Source organism: Ursus arctos, unplaced genomic scaffold (assembly GCF_023065955.2).
Source record: "Ursus arctos isolate Adak ecotype North America unplaced genomic scaffold, UrsArc2.0 scaffold_3, whole genome shotgun sequence".
Taxonomy (NCBI): Eukaryota; Metazoa; Chordata; class Mammalia; order Carnivora; family Ursidae; genus Ursus; species Ursus arctos.
Window position 1 is genome coordinate 81,326,012 of NW_026622985.1, and position 17,181 is coordinate 81,343,192.

The 17,181-nt window shown below is 41.6% G+C and overlaps 1 long non-coding RNA gene across 6 annotated transcripts in view; it reads right to left on the reverse strand.

Annotated features, from left to right (window-relative positions):
• The window catches only part of LOC125281119 (uncharacterized), a 225,606-nt gene that overhangs the window by 96,021 nt on the left and 112,404 nt on the right, over nt 1-17,181 (reverse strand). For 2 of the 6 annotated variants that reach the window (XR_008956443.1, XR_008956442.1), the window contains one exon: nt 1,196-15,966. This is a non-coding gene — a long non-coding RNA (uncharacterized LOC125281119). The remainder of the gene's footprint in view (nt 1-1,195; nt 15,967-17,181) is intronic. The other 4 variants (XR_007188195.2, XR_007188198.2, XR_008956441.1 and 1 more) reach the window with 2 other exon arrangements.

Below are 17,181 nucleotides of genomic sequence, written 5' to 3' on the forward strand. Positions count from 1 at the left end.
TCCCACCCATTAAAAAAAAAAAAGCCCTTTACTGTAGAACCAAACACCATCTCATTCCTACTATAACCCCTAGGGGGCGGTACTGTCCCCGTGAGAACCCCTGGCTACATGAGCTATGGGAGTCCGCTTCCAGCTTTCACGTTCTATCACACTGAGAATCAAATCCTGAAGGACAAATCAGCAATATACTTAAGAAATGTATTACTTTGCTATGGAAAATGACTATGAAGAAGTTAATTTAGGTTAGGCGTATGCCATTAACTAGAGCCATAGTCAATATTATTTCCCCTCTTGAATTCAAGATAATTGGTTACTCCATATAGACTATGGAGTGACAAACTGTATCTTTGTGACATTTATTTACACAGCACAAAGTGATTTGGATTTTAGAATTTTTAACATTCAAATCTGGTTAATTAATAATAAAAAGGGAGTTTTTCATAGAACTCTACAACTCTCATTTCCTCAAAACAAGAATTAATGCATTCTTTCACATGTGGTCATTACAGGAAGGGGGGGGAGCCATTTACTGTAAATGCTTTTCTGATGCAATTCTACCACCTCTTTCAAAGAGAGAATTCATCCAAGAAGCCTTAGTCATTTTTTCAAGAAAAATGCCACTGCACTGAATGTACACAGACTAAACCACATGCCTGAGCAAAGAAGTGGAGCGGATCCCACCACCAGAAAACATGGAGAGAGGAAAGGCGGGGCGGGGGGGGGGGAGGGATCTCATGTCAGAACAGATTAAGCATCTCAAATTTTGGCCTTTAATACAGGGAGAAGTCTGACACACATACAACATCACTGTTTCATAAATCAAATGCAAACATCGATTTCCCCCTGCCCAACTTTTAAAGCTACTTCCTAAAAATATAAGACTTCAGCTCTAAACCAGGAAGCTATGTGTAATTAGTATCTTAGCAACTATAGTTATTTCATTTAAAAAAAATTTCATGCACGGAAAGAAAGACGGAATCCTCGCTTCAATATCTGAAAATGAAACTACATTTTGAAGAGGGTGGATTTCACGTTAAAAGGAATCTATACTGAGTAGCCCTAATAAAGCAATCCCGAGGGGGAAAAAACATAAGGCAAATACTTCTGAGCTCTTCTCAAAGAGAGGACTAATTCTTCTAAAATCTCAAATCCACCTAAAGGAAAGAAAGGAATGATTTCTCCAATTTATCCTTACCTGAATTACCATTAATTCTTCTAACAGCCAGATGCACCTACTTGTTTCTATGGCGGAGTCAAAGCTAAGCCCAAAGCCAAGCAATCACCCAAAACGCAAAGCATTTGTTGCTGGAGCCTGAAAATCCCCTTGATGAATGAAACTGCACCTCGTAATATCCACGTTCTGAGCTGGCTATTGGCTACAAGAAGGCAGCGCGTGTGGAAGTCTGATTTGCCCCCTCCAGGGCATGCCTCTCTTATATCCCATCTCAGAAAGACGACCGACACACAGCTCCTAAGTGAGTCAAAACTAGAAAGGGTTCGTTTTTCAGTAGCATTCTAACACTACGGAAACCACGGGGAGAACAAACCACAGTGAGACTCCTTCACTAGGCAATGCCAATGAAAGAAAGAATTATTATGTCAACACTGGCAATTTACAAACGAATCTCAAACCACTGCCAAAGTTTTTCGTGTTATATGACTGCCTAAGAGTTATACATAGGTGTAGGCATGGTACACATTACTTTTAAGTCAAGAATTCTGAGCCATGGTTTGGAGGCTCAAAATTACCAAGAAATACTGAAAATTCTCAAAAGAAATTTAATCTTTGTGCTACACTAATAATGATGAACCAAGAAATTAAAACCAAGAATAATGGAGCAATGGTGTAAACCGATCTTTCTAGAATTAGGGGTCTTCAGCATGTAGTCCTTGGACCATGTGCATCAGAATGGACTGGACTTAGAGTCTCTGGGGTAGGGGTGCGTGAGTGGCTCAGTCGGTTGAGCGTCTGACTCTTGATCAGCTAGGTCATGATCTCAGGGTTCTGAGACTGAGCCCCGTGTCAGGTTCCACACTCAGTGGGAAGTCTGCTTGGAATTGTCTCTCACCCTCTGCCCCTCCTCGCCCCCTCATCTAATAAATAAATAAATCTTTAAAAAAAAAAAGAACCTCTGGGGTAGAGCTCAGGAATCTGCATGTTAACTAGATTCTAGATTAGTCTTATATACTTTGAAGTCTGAGGACTACTCTTCCTGTCAATGGAACTGAATAGCTGGTTATAGTTGCTGTCACTTTCCTTTCTTACTCAGTTATTTTGTCTTTGATTACTGTTGAAATCAGAAGCAATAAGAACACTAAAGTCTCTTCAGAACAATTTGTGACTTTAACTCCCAGGGAAAGGACAGCCAGTCTGGGTTCACCTGAGCCGACCCCCGATCCCTCCTCATCGCTCCATTAAGAAGAGAAAAGCTCAAGCCGCAGAACCTGAAAAATGCAGTACTCGAGGCTGAAGTGAAGATTACATTAAAAGACGCTGCCACTGGAAAACAAAACAAACAAACAAAAAACACACTGCTAAAAACAAGAGGAAGAAAATGAAGGAGAGAGGCCACTCGTGTTTACTGACTGCTTACTATGTGCCAGGTACCCGATCAAGAACTTTCTATCAGTTTGTTTGCCACAGAAGTCTCACCAAAAAGTAACTTCTTCAGAAGCATACAAACACACAAGCTCAGGAGCCTACATCTAAGAGCAGGGACACGCCAGCAATGCACGCCCTAACCTGGACTTCACATTGCCCTTCCGTGCCCACCTCCACGCGCATCATCCCCTGCACATAAAGGATGTTTTTTAAAGACAGATTTATTTATTTACTTTGAGATAGAGAGAGAGAAAGAGCACTCATGTGTGTGGGTGGGAGAGGCAGAGGGAGAGCAACTCAGGCAGATTCCTCGCTGAGCTAAGCGTCGGGAGCCCGACATGGGGCTCAATCCCACGACCTGAGATCATAACCTGAGCCGAATTCAAGAGTTGGGTGCTCAACTGACTGAGCCACCCAGGCGCCCCCACATAAAAGATTTTTTTAAAAAGGAAACTGAGAAACGTATTTAAAATGATGCCATCTTTCCACAGTACTTGCTTGTGGTACCTTCTTTATCCAACCTAGCATTGTGGAACCTTCCAGAATATTTACAGTAGTTTTCAATCACCTGTTCTCTACTTTGACCAGTCAAATTTACTTCAGTCCGAAGTGCTAGGGGGAAACCCCATCACTGTAACTTGAACATCAAGAGCAAGTATGAAAATTATGTTTCACTTTGATAAAAAGGATTTTACCTTCTCCTCCAATACACATGAAGTTTGTAAGGAAACTTTCTGGATATGGGGACCCCAACCACCACATTTAGAAATAAGCTCTCCAGTGCTCCCCTCTGTGTTTCAGGACGACTAGGCACTCGGACGTCTGACAGTAAGGAAGCCGACTTCAGACCTTCAACTTTTTACCATGAGCTGATGTAGAGTGTATCTGGTGTTCCAAGTATTTTGTCTAACAGGAAAATTTGGGTCTGTCAGGACAGCAGTTCTCAAACAATACATTAGCTCTGGATCCAAATTTTTCCCCCAAATGAAATCTTAGGAGAAAAGTCCAGTATGGGCACCAGATGAAAGTGGAGCATCCTTAGCTGATGTGGTGGACGAGAGGGGGGAAAGTCCCTCCTTGGGGGCTTATTTGGGCCCACTTACTCGTCATCCCCCAAGGTGGCTACTGAGGCAACACTGCCAAGGGCTCTATTTTTTAAAAAGATTATTTATTTATTTATTTGAGAGAGAGAGAGAGACAGGGAGAGAGAGAGAAGGAAAGCGGAGGGAGGAGCAGAGGGAGAGGAACTAGCAGACTCTGCGCCAAGTGCAGACCATGATGCGGGGCCCAATCTGATGACCTTGAGATCACGACCTGGGCTGAAACCATGAGTTAGACCCTCAACCGACTAAGCCACCCAGGCACCCCCGCCAAGGGCTCTATTTTATGCTCATAAACTGGTGACTTTTTAAAACTCATACCTTATTCTATGTACGCCTTTGCATCTCCAAGTGGGGCACACATAATAATTTTTTAATGTTAAGTCATATTTCAAATGCTGCTTACACTACATTAAACTTGGCAATTCTATTTCATATTTGGCTAATGTGGACCCTAACACAAAAATTATGGTCTCTATTTGTATCTCTGTGGCAAGGATATCCTTAGCATATTTACACGCTCAACATTTTTTTTTTTATTTTTTTTTTTATTTTTTTTTTTTTTGGGGAGGGAGGCAGGGTAGAGGGACAAAGGGAGAGAGAGAGAATCTCAAGCAAGCTCTACACCCAGCGCAAAGCCCGACATGGGGGTCAATCCCAGAACCCCAAGATCACGACCTGAGCCGAAATCAAGAGTCAGGCGCCTAACCGACTGAACCACACAGGCTCATTTTATAAACACAAAATTTTGTCAAGATAATGCATTTTAAATGAATAAGAACATTATCAGGACATATAAGATCCCCTGCTGTGATTCCACTTTCATCAGTGGCCATTAGCTTGTCACAGATGGTACAATAAGTTTCAGACTATAAACGAAAACGCACACCAAAAAAAAAAAAATTACTTGGAGATTTAATATGAGGAACGAATTTAAAGTGTTGCCAGGTAATCGTTATTTTAAAAATTGTAATACTAGATCACACAGAAGACTGAAATGCCTTCAGGAAGAGCCAATGCCTCTAATATTCTGCTAACAGCCTTTTCTTCTAAGGAAAATGTAACAGCCTTTTCTTTCTAAGTATTTTCTGACTGATGTTCCCCAGTTTTATTTTAAAAGGTTAATGTGTCTCCTCAGGCAAAGACATCACATTTCCAGTGTTCTTGCAAGACAATGGCCAGAGTGAAGGGGCTGTCCTGAGTCACCTGGGACCACCAACTTGAATGAGGAAAAGGCCCCAATGTTCTGTCCCTCAGAATAAACATGGTATTTTAAAGTAGCAAACTCTATGTCCAAGACAGTGTCATAAACATTCACATACATAGAAGGGATACAAGGGACTTACGTTTCAAAATTCATGATTAACCATATTTCTCATTTCAAAATACTGTAAATTCTCCCATGATTTTCATTTTAATTTATTATTAAAAATAACCATGGGAGCACTCTACTAATACTTAGATGATTTTAAAATAGTCAACCTCTTTCCAGGAACCAAAAGCATGGGTAAGAGAAATAAGGACTATAAATAGTCCTCAAACTCCTAGTTATGTTCCCCAAATGTATCTACGTTCGTGGTTTATAACTGAAGCTACTTTTCCCTTAGAAATGATGCCGCTAGTGATAATAGCCAGATCAAGACACAGAAACTTATTTTACTTATAGTGTATCTGTAATACTGTTTACCTGAAATGAAATGTATATTCTGTGTTGCAATACTAGTAATTATATAAGGAATAAACTAACAGAACTAAGACTGATTTTTATTTTTCTGTATGCAGATGTGTAAGAAAATTTAATCAGGAGAGGATGACCTACACTAAGACACTCATGATTACTCAAAAGTTGATGACATTCGTTATTACGCCTTATTTTACCTCCAAATATACTACATTCTTTTCCTTTGATAATGATTATACCCCTACGCTTGAGCTTAAAGCTGTGACTAGCATCGCTGGAGGGGCTCTCCAAAACTGAATGGAGGGAAGAAAGAAAAAGGCTTAGAAAAAGAGAGATTTACTTGAAATATAGAAAAAAAATGTGGTCATATGTATGGGTGGACTTCACAAAGACTAAAACCTGAAAAAGGGAGTGGGAAAAGAAGAGGATTTAATAAGAGTTCCACCAAGTAGGATGGAAAAGTGTTGGATTAGACCTCTTAGCTGAGCTAGGACAGCCCGGCTGTTGTATGGAGCGGGGGAGTCTGGGAGGCTGACCAGAGGCAACGTGCGACTGGTCATGGGGGTGACCAGAATGTGCGCGAAGCAAGTGTTTATAATGTGGGAAGGCTTTGTGTGGTAAACCTGGTAAGAATCTGGTTGTCAACCTTTCAAAAGAAGCAATTTATTTGGCCTGGCTGGTGACTCAGTCGATGAGAACAGAGTCAAGGCTCGGCATGGGGTAGGTAGTGGTATGTGCTTAGCTTCATGGTCACAGGGCATGAAAAGCTCTGAGCAGTAGTTTCTCCAACAAACGGTGCCGGCCAAAAGGAACAAACCCAGCCTATAGACAGCACAGTGTAACAACTCTCTAGTTCTAACAACAACTCTCTGTCCTAACAATCAAATCATCTTTCTGTAGGACACTGTTAACTCCTTATTTAATTAGGGAGGGGTGGGATGGAATAGAAGTTAGGTATCACGACCTGAAAAATGTGCTACTATTATCATACCTAACCTTAAACTGTTTCCTGAAAATGATTATTGGACCCTATCTTCTAGTGATATGAACTCCATGCAGTTTTTCTTAAGTAAGCTCTACCCCCAATGTGGGGCTCAAACTCACAACCCTGAGGATCAAGGGTCTGCTCATTCCACAGACTGAACCAGCCAAGTGCCCTGAGCTACATGCATTTTTAACATCACAAATATGCTAAAAGTAAATCCGAAATACAGTAATATTTAAAGACCTTTTAGGTCACAACACAAACTCGGCCTTACTAAATAGACGGATTGCATTCTTGAATGTGAGTGTGAGCGTGAGTGTGACTGGGTGTGTCTAAAGGTGGTGAATTCCCGTTCCGTTACTGGGCAAGTGCGGACAGAAAAGGAAGGGAATATTGGTTACAATCAAAGGTACCCCCCCCCCCCACCGCCATTTGGTTCTGGACAAAAGTCAAACTGGTCTTCATGCAGTGTTTTTCAAACTGTAGGGTGAGTTGTAAAATAAATTCAATGCATTGCAAGCAGCATTTTTATAAAAACGAAACAGAATAGAATAAAATAGAAAACAAGGGTTTCTCACACTTAGTGTAACTACTATTTTATAGAACAGTTGTTTCTTTTACGTGTGCGTGTTATGTGTTCTTTTTCATGATGTAAAACATAATCCTTTCTGTGAGGCCCAGGAATGAAAACAGTTTATTAGGAAAGAAGATTAAAGATCATGTTTGAAACGAGGTGGGAGGCTACACGTGCGGACTTAATTTAATCGGCGCTGTGCCTACGTGGCCTCATCTCGGAAACTGACCCACAAAGCAAGATGCATTTACGTTACTAACCAACAACTGTAAAGATACCATGCAAGTCACTATCACTCACTCATCAGTTTAGTGTCTAATCTCTCAAGTCAGAGGTTATGGAGAGAGGATGAGATTATTAAAAACAATTAAGTAGGGTCATATAATACAGTAATAGCTAACACATGCTGAGGGCTTACTATGCACCTGACAGTGCTCTCACTGACTCATTTACATGCCATTCCCAAGAACCCCACAAAGGTAAATATTAATACTATCTGTGTTTTACAGATGAAGAGTCTGAGAATTAAGTCAGTTGCCTCTGAAGCAGAGCGGCATCTGAACCCAGAAGTCTGGATCGAGGGCCTTCACGCTTAACTGTATAGCATCCTTAACAGTTCAGACCACAATCATCCCTAATTGAGAGGAAGTCTGTGACACTGGGGAGGACACAGGAAATAAATACACCCCAAAGACAAACTTGCACTGCTAACACTCTAGCCTCGGCTTTGCCGTCCTCCTACTTTCTCCTGCAGTTAAAGCCCCCGTTGATGCCACAGACAACCTCCTTTACCCTCCGAAACCCTGATGCATTCTGAACGCGCTTCCCCACAAATTAGTTCACACTCCATCTCTTCTTTCCCTCCCTAGGAAACATGTAAAACTGCAACTGAGTGCGTCCCTACTTTTCAGTAATGAATCGAACCCTTATTCACTTAAGGTTAAAAAGAATTCATTCTTGGGTGCTTAAACTTTCCCATTAGCCAATCATTTCCAACCCATCTTCCGTGTCTTACCTCCTCAGACAAGTGAGCAGCTGGCAGCCCTCGTGTTTACTGTCGGTCTGGGTTACACGGGGCTCCGAGGGGCGCTTCTTTCTTTGCACCCACTTGCGTTACTCTCCTCATTGGTTTCAAACAAGATCCAAAGTTATCGCCGATACAATATACACTGTGAAAGGTGCACCCTTGTGTTTCAGAAAAAATATGAAAGAATTATGTGCCAAAGCTTTCTCTTTTTCGTCCAGTCTACCCATCCTTGCCTTCAGGGTATATAGTAAGCCCTATAGACACAGCCTAGACAGACAGTAAATTAAGTAAAAATCAACACTACTCTTGGTAGCATGGTTACCTTTCCTAGCTACCAGGTCCACGAGTAATAAAATAACACAGTGCTGTTTCAATGCTGAGCAAACACAACGTGCTTCTCCATACTGAAGGGAGAAGGAAGTACTACTCCTCGGCGTCTACCATCTGAGTTAAAATGGCCAGTGCAAATGAACCCTGGAACCAAAGGGAAACCATGTTCAGATCTTGGTCTGACCTCCCCACTTTGGCTACGTAATTTGAAACTTTCCTCATAAAAGCGCCTTGTGGCCAAACATAATTATCTTTCAAACTTAAATTACAAAAAATTAATGCATAACACGCTGTTACGTGGAAAGCTGAACTATGAGAATAATTCAGGATTCTTTCAAAATGTAATGCAGTACTCATATAACTAAGACAAAATCTGAGGCTCAAGTATATTGTGACAATGCTTTCCCAGCCTTTGCTTATACACACACATTCTCCCAGAAACCTATTTAAAGTAAGGCAATGGTAGGGGCGCCTGGCTGGCTTGGTCAGAAGAGCACGCGACTCGATCTCAAGGCTGTAGTTTGAGCCCCACAAGGGGTGCAGAGATTACTTGTAAGTAAAAAAGTAAATTAAAAAAAAAAAGTGAGGCAATGGTTTAACACTTTTTAAAAATACATATATAGAGAGTTCAGTCAAAATAAAATTTCTAACTGAGTAATAACCGTGTCCATGCCAGTGTCAATGTCATAACCCAAGTCAGAAATATGATTTTACTATTTATCACTATAATAATTTTTAGGTTATTTTTAGGTATATTTAAAGTTACTTCTTTTCTAGGTCAGATTATACTGTTTATTTCTAACACATTCATTGTGTCTAAAACCAATACTTTCCACAGGGGCTAGGATACATTTTCTATAGTTTTTTTTAAAAAAAGGATGATTCAAGTATGTAGCAATTTAGTTGATCAGTTTCTAAGAAAGATAAAGACTGTGGATAAAATACGACACTTTTTACTAGTAGTATGACATACTGGGATTTTTTTGAGGGGCGATGATGTTCATTTTGCTGCCAACTGACTCTGTTTCACTGCTTGGGACCGAGAGCATTCATTTTGAAGACAGCCATAAAGAGGAGGGTAGTGCTTGGCCGTGGGAATCAGGTTTTCTTAAACTGGGAAGCTGAATGACTTCTGGGGCAGGGGGAAGGGAGTCAAAGGCAAAACTGTGGCCTCAGCACGCTCAGTGCACTAGTAAGTTAACGGCCAACGCCAAAACTGCTTCTATACCAGTAAAAAATAATACTGCTAATAACCTTCTGCACAGGAACATTTTGTTTACTGATGGGATCTACCAGATGCCTCCCGAGGATACACGAATTAGGGGTGCTCTCTAGGTTGTGAAGGGGTACACACAGCTAGAAACACATGGAACTCCCCAGGGAGCAACCACTGTGAGGAAAGGAAGTGGGTCCAGGTTGAAAAGTTATCCTACCCAAGCTTCGTGTTCACAGAGACACAGACAGTGTCTCTCTTCCTTTCCTATCTGTGCACATGTCAGGCTGCCCCCCAGTCCAGCAGAGTGGGGAAAAAACAGGGTATAGGACTAGGCTCTGTTTCCCAGGGCACTTTGCTAAGACACGTGCTTTCCAAGTAGTTTGTTAAAAACAAAAGACAAAGACGACTGAGGTTTAATACCCATTTTTGAAAATCATTCAAGTGAATGAAACCCTTTGACCAGGGATATGAGAGAGATACATATATACATGTCAAAGTACACTTTATCTGACCATATTATTTGTCAATTATACCTCAATAAAGGGGGAAAAAAACATCCCACTAAAACCTCTGGTGCAGTAAGTACTCTCTCCCTGTCAGGATCAGTTTTGCTTCTTAATAGCTCTGTGGCCTTGTGCAAGCCGTAGGAGCTCTGGGGAACTCACTTTCCTTATCTGTAAATGGAAAAGGTTAAGGTAAATGGCCTCTAACCTTCCTTTCAATTCCAAATTCACAAGCTCAAATTTAAATTATTTTCCAACTTATTTTCCCCTTCCAGTATCTTTGATCTTCATCCTACACTAATTTTGCCTTAAAAGAAAAAAAGGGGGGGGGGATAGCGGGGGAGGGGAGCCCAGGAAGGCTTGTCAAGACAGAGTCTCACTTTAACTTCCTGCTTTGCCCTGGACATTCATAGTTTTAAGAAAAGGCAAGTGAGTATGAAACGTAATAAACTCCCTATGTATTAATTCTAAACACTTGGCAATATTTGCAGTGTGTTTTAAATTACAGAGATATTCCTCTTTTTCACAATTATATATTGAGCCACTTCTAAGTCCAATGCCAGCTCCCCTGTGCTCCAGAAAACAAAGAGCCCTAAAGCAAAAACTAAACAAGAAAATAAGTTACTGCAAAAAGAAAACTTCTGATTAACCATGGTATTGTTTCTTCCCATTAAGGTGGTCAACTGAAAACTGGTCATATATATTTATTTGCCCCTTCAATGAGAGGTACTGGATTTATTTTCTTCCAACTGTTGATGTAGACATACCCAAAACACTGAAATCCTTCGGAATCGGTCTGCCTTAAACTTCCCACTGCAATAGCAAAATATACTATGTACTTCTGAAAATACAAGATTCTCAGGAAATATATTCAGATATTCATGCTGATTACACAGATTTTAAAAGGGAATGTTACTTCTAATTTTTAAAACTTTACAATATTTTAAAATATTACACTATTCTATCTCTGAGGACTAAACAGTGGACTGGAGACTGCAAATATTTACAAAAATCTTTAACATCAGGATTATTAAAGTGATACTCCAAATTCAGAAAAATCTGAGTTACTTTTTTTTTTTTAAAGATTAACTTAATTAGAAACAGAGTGCGGGTGGGGAGAGAATCTCAAGCAGACTCCCCTCTAGGCTTGGAGCCCGATGCGGGGCTTGATCTCAGGACCCTGAGACTATGACCCAAGCTGAAACCAAGAGTCAGACGCTCAACCGACTGAGCCACCCTGGTGCCCCGTAGTTACTTTTTAAATCTATTAAAACCCCTTTTCTAGGGCGCCTGGGTGGCTCAGTCGTTAGGCTTCTGCCTTCGGCTCAGGGCATGATCCCAGGGTCCTGGGATCGAGCCCTGCATCGGGCTCCCTGCTCTGCTGGGAGCCTGCTTCTTCCTCTCCCACTCCCCCTGCTTGTGTTCCCTCCCTCGCTGGCTGTCTCTCTCTCTCTCTGTCAAATAAATAAATAAAATCTTTAAAAAACAAACAAAAAACCCTTTTCTTTTAGTAGTGGTATTTTCCTTTCTGACTATCACAGCTCATCAACAATATAAAATCAAAAGCTTTTTCTAAAGCTTTCAGTAAGCAACATTATTCAAAGCCAACCAGCATTCAGGGACTGGCGATGCCTCACTCCTGACAGGGGTTAGGTAATGGACTTCTTTCACACACTAGGCTCACTGAGCTTCCTCGTAACATGCACAGTCTGTAAAAGTGGGATGACGGGGTGGGGGCATGGGGTAGCTGGGTGACGGACATTCAGGAGGGCACAGGATGGAATGAGCACTGGGTGTTATACAAGACTGATGAATCACTGAACTCTACCTCTGAAACTAATAATACATTATGTGCTAATTAACTGAATTTAAGAAAAACAATAACACTGGGATGACAGCAGTATCTGTCTACCCTCAGGCTCCTCACCCAATGCTTAGCACGTAGGAAATACTCAATGCTGGGAACATCACTGGACCAAGCAGTCCACTTCCCTTATTTCAGGACAACAACCATATAACCAGACGGAAGCACTGAAGTTCAAAACTCACCAGCCATACCACACTTTGTTTCCTCTCTGGTGGTTTATGGTCTTCTGTTTCTTTTATTCATGCTTTCAGAAGAAGTGCTTGGCTACCTGACGTGACTTCTCCCACTTTTCATGATCAATCTAGGGGCCTTGATAAAAGGAGTAACGGTTTCTATTTTCACCTCAGGTTCCCCTCTCACAACAGGAATACAGGAAGATGGCCAGAAAAATTGGGCGAGTATGAAGTATTTTTTAAAAATACGTGTTATTCTTCTGCTTTGGGGTTATTAAACTCAAACAGAGTATTTTATGTTCCCAAACACTGTTTCTATTTCTGCCGTAATTTCTCCCCTTGAACCATTAATAACATTCTTTTCTGCCATTCCCTGAAGCTGCAGGTACGGTCTTGTTCGAGGACACTTAGGTCATCTTCTACAGTGGAGGGGAGAAGAGACAAGTGCTGTGAGGGGGGAGCCAGGGCAGGGGTGAGGCTTTAGCTTCCTCTCCCGCACGCTCTCAAAGCTCTTGATTAAAGGGACCGACGTACACATTCTGGCATTTTTTACTGGCTTCCAGGCATGCACTGTGTACCAGGACGTGACAAGGACAGAAAACACGAGTATGTTGCCTCATTTATTGTCTACAAGATCTTAGAAATAGTCCTCAAAGACAGGTGGACATTAGTTTTGTTTAAAAGAACCACTTTGCAGGGCACCTGGGTGGTTCAGTCCAATTAAGCGTCCAACTCTTGATTTTGGCTCAGGTCAAGATCTCAGTGCAGTGAGATCGCCCCATGTTGAGCCCTGAATTGGGCTCTGCACTGGGTGTGGAGATTGCTTAAGACTCTCTCTCTCTCCCTCAGCCTCTCCCTAGCTCGTGTACGTATGCTCTCCCTCTAAAAACAAATTAAAATTAAAAAAATAAAGGGGCGCCTGGGTAGCGCAGTCGTTAGGCGTCTGCCTTCGGCTCAGGGCGTGATCCCGGCGTTCCGGGATCGAGTCCCACATCGGGCTCCTCCACTGGGAGCCTGCTTCTTCCCTCCCACTCCCCTGCTGTGTTCTCTCTCTTGCTGGCTGTCTGTCACATAAATAAATAAAATCTTTTAAAAAAATAAAATAAAATAAATAAATAATAAAATAGCCACTTTGCACATTAAAATCTTTAAAATCTATTGTATGCACTGAGTAATCTTAGGTGTATATAATTATGATTTCTTTATAAATAAGCCTGCCTCTGAGATCAACAACAAAAATTCTGCTAAGATAAGCACTGCAAAGAAGTCACTATGATATTCCAATGAGGACATCAAAATAAAGCAGCAACAGATTTTAGATTCCTGTTTTCCAGCACTAGACTTATAACTAGAACCAAATGTACCGCCCATATAACAAACCAAGCTGCAAACCTAAACCATTTAAAACTTAAGTTCTTAACTATCTTGGAAGAGTGAATTATCATTTCCAAAAGTTTTAAATGGATCTCGGCTTACTGGGTGCTTTACTGAACTATCAGTTTGTGGTCCCGTGAGGAACACATGAAGGGAAGGAATCTAGTTTTACCATGAAATTCTTTTCCCCTTTAGGTACCAGCTTCTGAGTGGGTGATAGGATACGAATACTTTGCAGTTCCTTAGATGTGGAGCTGGAGAGCCTTAGAATGCTTGAGGGGGTTAGGTGAGTGGCCTCAGTGCATTCCAACATACAAGCTTACCTTCGTATCATGAAAGCTGAAGGTCCTAAAAATGACAGTATTTTTTCAGGATAGCAAAACAATACAACTCTACATCTGAGCCAGCAGGTGTCTCTCTGCAGCCCACGACGCCAACCAAAAAGAAGAGGATACAGAAGACCCCTGAACTGCTATAATTCTGTGATCCTGGGACCAGATAAGGGCATGCATTGTGAGATCAGACCACCAGAAAAGGTATGTTTCTGAGAAACTGAATATGGGGATCTAAGCAGATACAGGTAAAGTGCTACTTTTTGACAGTTACATTTAACAGGCAAGATCTAATAGCACAGAGGAATTTGTTTCACTCAAAACGGTAAAATGATTCTTGGCTATTGGTCAGGAAAGAAAGGTCAAAGTTCAAATGAAGAGGGCTGAGAAGTGAATGGTACATGAAAAATAGAAACAAAAGCTTAGTTGCAAAAGGAAGGAGATGGGTGCCTGGGTGGCTCAGTTGGTTGAGTGTCCGACTCTTGATTTCAGCTCAGGTCATGATCTTAGGGTCCTGGGATCACCCCCATCCCCACCCCCCGGGTGAGGCTCGGCACAGAGTCTGAGTTTCTCTCTCTCTCTGTCCCTCTCCCCCGTATGCACACTCTCTCTAAAAATAAATAAACAACTCTTTAAAAAAACAGAAACAAAAGGAAAGAGAGAGTTTTGCACATAAAGAATTAAAATAAGGCAAGTTTGAGGGAGTGTTTAGGGGTAACAGAGACTTGTGCACGTTACTACAGAACATGGAAAGGAAGAAAGCATGTGCCCCTACCGCCACCTAAAAATACTACAAGTCTGTCAAAGTACAACTGACCAGCAGGATAGGAAACCTATTCTGTAGGTTATGAGGAGCACGGGAGATAAAAGAAGCAAGAAAAAAGAGAAAAAAGGAAAAAAGGAAATTATATCACAGCTCACCAATAGTATACATATTATTTGGGAACCCATACATCCACATGTACAGATGTGTGAGCGGGGTCCTCATGTAACATCTACTTCTTCCTGTGGGCTTCCAGTACAAAGGTCTGAAAGCCACTACACATGGAGTGCACCACAGGGCCCACCCCTCTCGAGGTGACAGTATCACCTGTAAGACCTCCAAACAGAAAAGTAACTTCCTGGGGCACTTGGGTGGCTCTGTCGGTTAAGCATCTGACTCTTGATTTCCAGCCAGGTCACGATCTCAGGGTCCTGAGACTGAGCCCCGCATCGGGCTCCGAGCTCAGCTCAGAGTCTACTTAAGATTCTCTCTCCCTCTGCCCCTCCCCACCTCTTAAATAAATAAATAAATCTTAAAAAAAAAAAAAAAAAAAAAAGTAACTTCCAAAGGTAATATCCCCAAATCCCAAAAGGGAAGTGTGACAAAACATAAAACAAGAGAGTACTGAAAGTAAACTATTTAAAGTTGGGGGGAAGCAGCTGCAATGTGAATGCCATCTAGAGAAATGTCTAACTTTACCTAATCAGACTGTGGACCCCACTCCCAGCGTCTCCTCTGGGTCCTGAACCGAGCTGACATGTTGAGGGAGAGGAGCCAGGGGAGACAGAAGAGCTGCAATGAGAGGGAAGGTGAGATGTGGATCAGGAGACCCCAGCCTCCCCACAGCAAGGCAAAAAGGCAGGAACTGTGCAGATCCAGACAGGTGGACACAGGGGAGGAGAAAGGTGACAGGTCAACTTTGCAATCTCATTCCCCAAATGATAGGGAGCTGTTTCTTCAAGAATTTTTTAAGACCTTGTTTTCTTCAAAACGGAAGCAGATCTGACACTTAAAAGGTCATCATGAATGAATGCTCAAAATCAAAAATGAATGGGTATTCAAACACTGTGGGTGCTCAAAGATTAAGACAGTAAGTTTCTCAGGCCAGCATAATAGGTCCCACAGAATTTACATGATGAAAAAAAGAAAAAAATAGTTTACCAATGATGTTCCCAATTGGTTTAGGAGCAAAGGGTTTGTTTTTGTTGGGTACTTTTTGGTTGTATGACTGGTTTGTTTCGGGCTCAGGCACACTTAAAAGAACTTCACAAGAGCAAACACGTATAGTGTTTACTATATGCCAGGAACTCTTGTAAGGACGTCACAAGTACGAATTCACTGAGTTACTGTATACACATCTGCTAATTTCAGTTACCTACCCGCTCAGTGGCTCCCTCTGTTCCATCTGAAAGTATACCTCTGTTTCTTCCATTTTCCTCCTGAAAGAGATGAGGAAAATACAGTGAGTGGTCATAAAGGCACACATGTGTTGTCTATCACTGTTTGACATCTTCTGAACTCAGGAGCACCAAAAGGGCTTCACGAAGCCTTCGTCAATTACTCCAGCTGAGTAACTTTCCTGAGTTCCTAGGCAGAACCATTGAGACACTATCACTGTACATCTAGATAACAGGAGATTTGGAAAACAGATACTTTATGGTTAAAGGAAATCAACATGCCATATTATAAAGTTAGATGCACAGGGAAACAACTTAGGACAAGGTTCTCCTTGACTCTGAAATAAATGCCTCTGAAAAGGCATTTATTATGCCTTTTCAAACTACATTCCCTTTCAAGTTTTTTTTTTTTTTTTTAGGTGGGCAGCACCTTTCTGCACTGGGGAAAATAATTGCTGCTTTAAGGGCAGAAACAACTGGCGAACAGAGCTAGCACAGATCTACTTAAAATTTTTTTTAAAATGACAATGGAAAAGAATTCATTGAAAAAGAGGGTACTGCCTAGGGAAGGTAGCTGTTCAGAGCATTTTCACCAGGTGACATTTACCTCTGGGAATTCAGGACTGACAGGTAATTCATGACTGTCTTTCAAATCTCTTCCGTCCAAAAGTCTATCTCCCTAAGGTTTCAGAAATGATTACGTTTATCAGTACTGATTCATGCGAACAAAGCTCATAAGAGATTGACGTATAAAGCTATTAATACCTTCATATTCATATACAATGAAAACTGTAATTGCCAGACAGTCTGGACACTTGCTCCATCCAGCTTCACGTTTCCTTAGTCAACAAGTTATTTCCTGAAATCTCAGGTATAGGCACCTTACAGGCAGGTGAAGGGTCAAGCCAAATTAACTGAAGACTGTTCAGCAAACATATCAGAGCAATCACAATTTCAATGCCAATGGCCTCCAACATTCTCCCTCCAGACAAGTGTCCTCCCATCTCCGGTACCACACTACCCTAGTCCAGGCGCCATCATCCTTCTGGACAAACTCAAGACACTCCCATGTATTCCCAGCTTCCACTCTCCCCCTTCCAGTCCATTATCCACCATTATCTGGTGCGTCCAGAGTCTACATCCAAAGATCGAAAACAGCTCACGGTTCAACCTTACTCAAACCCCTTCAGTGCTGTATGTTGGGCTCATGATAAAGACCCAAAAAGTTGACTTGAAGGCCTCGCTCTGGCCCTGCTC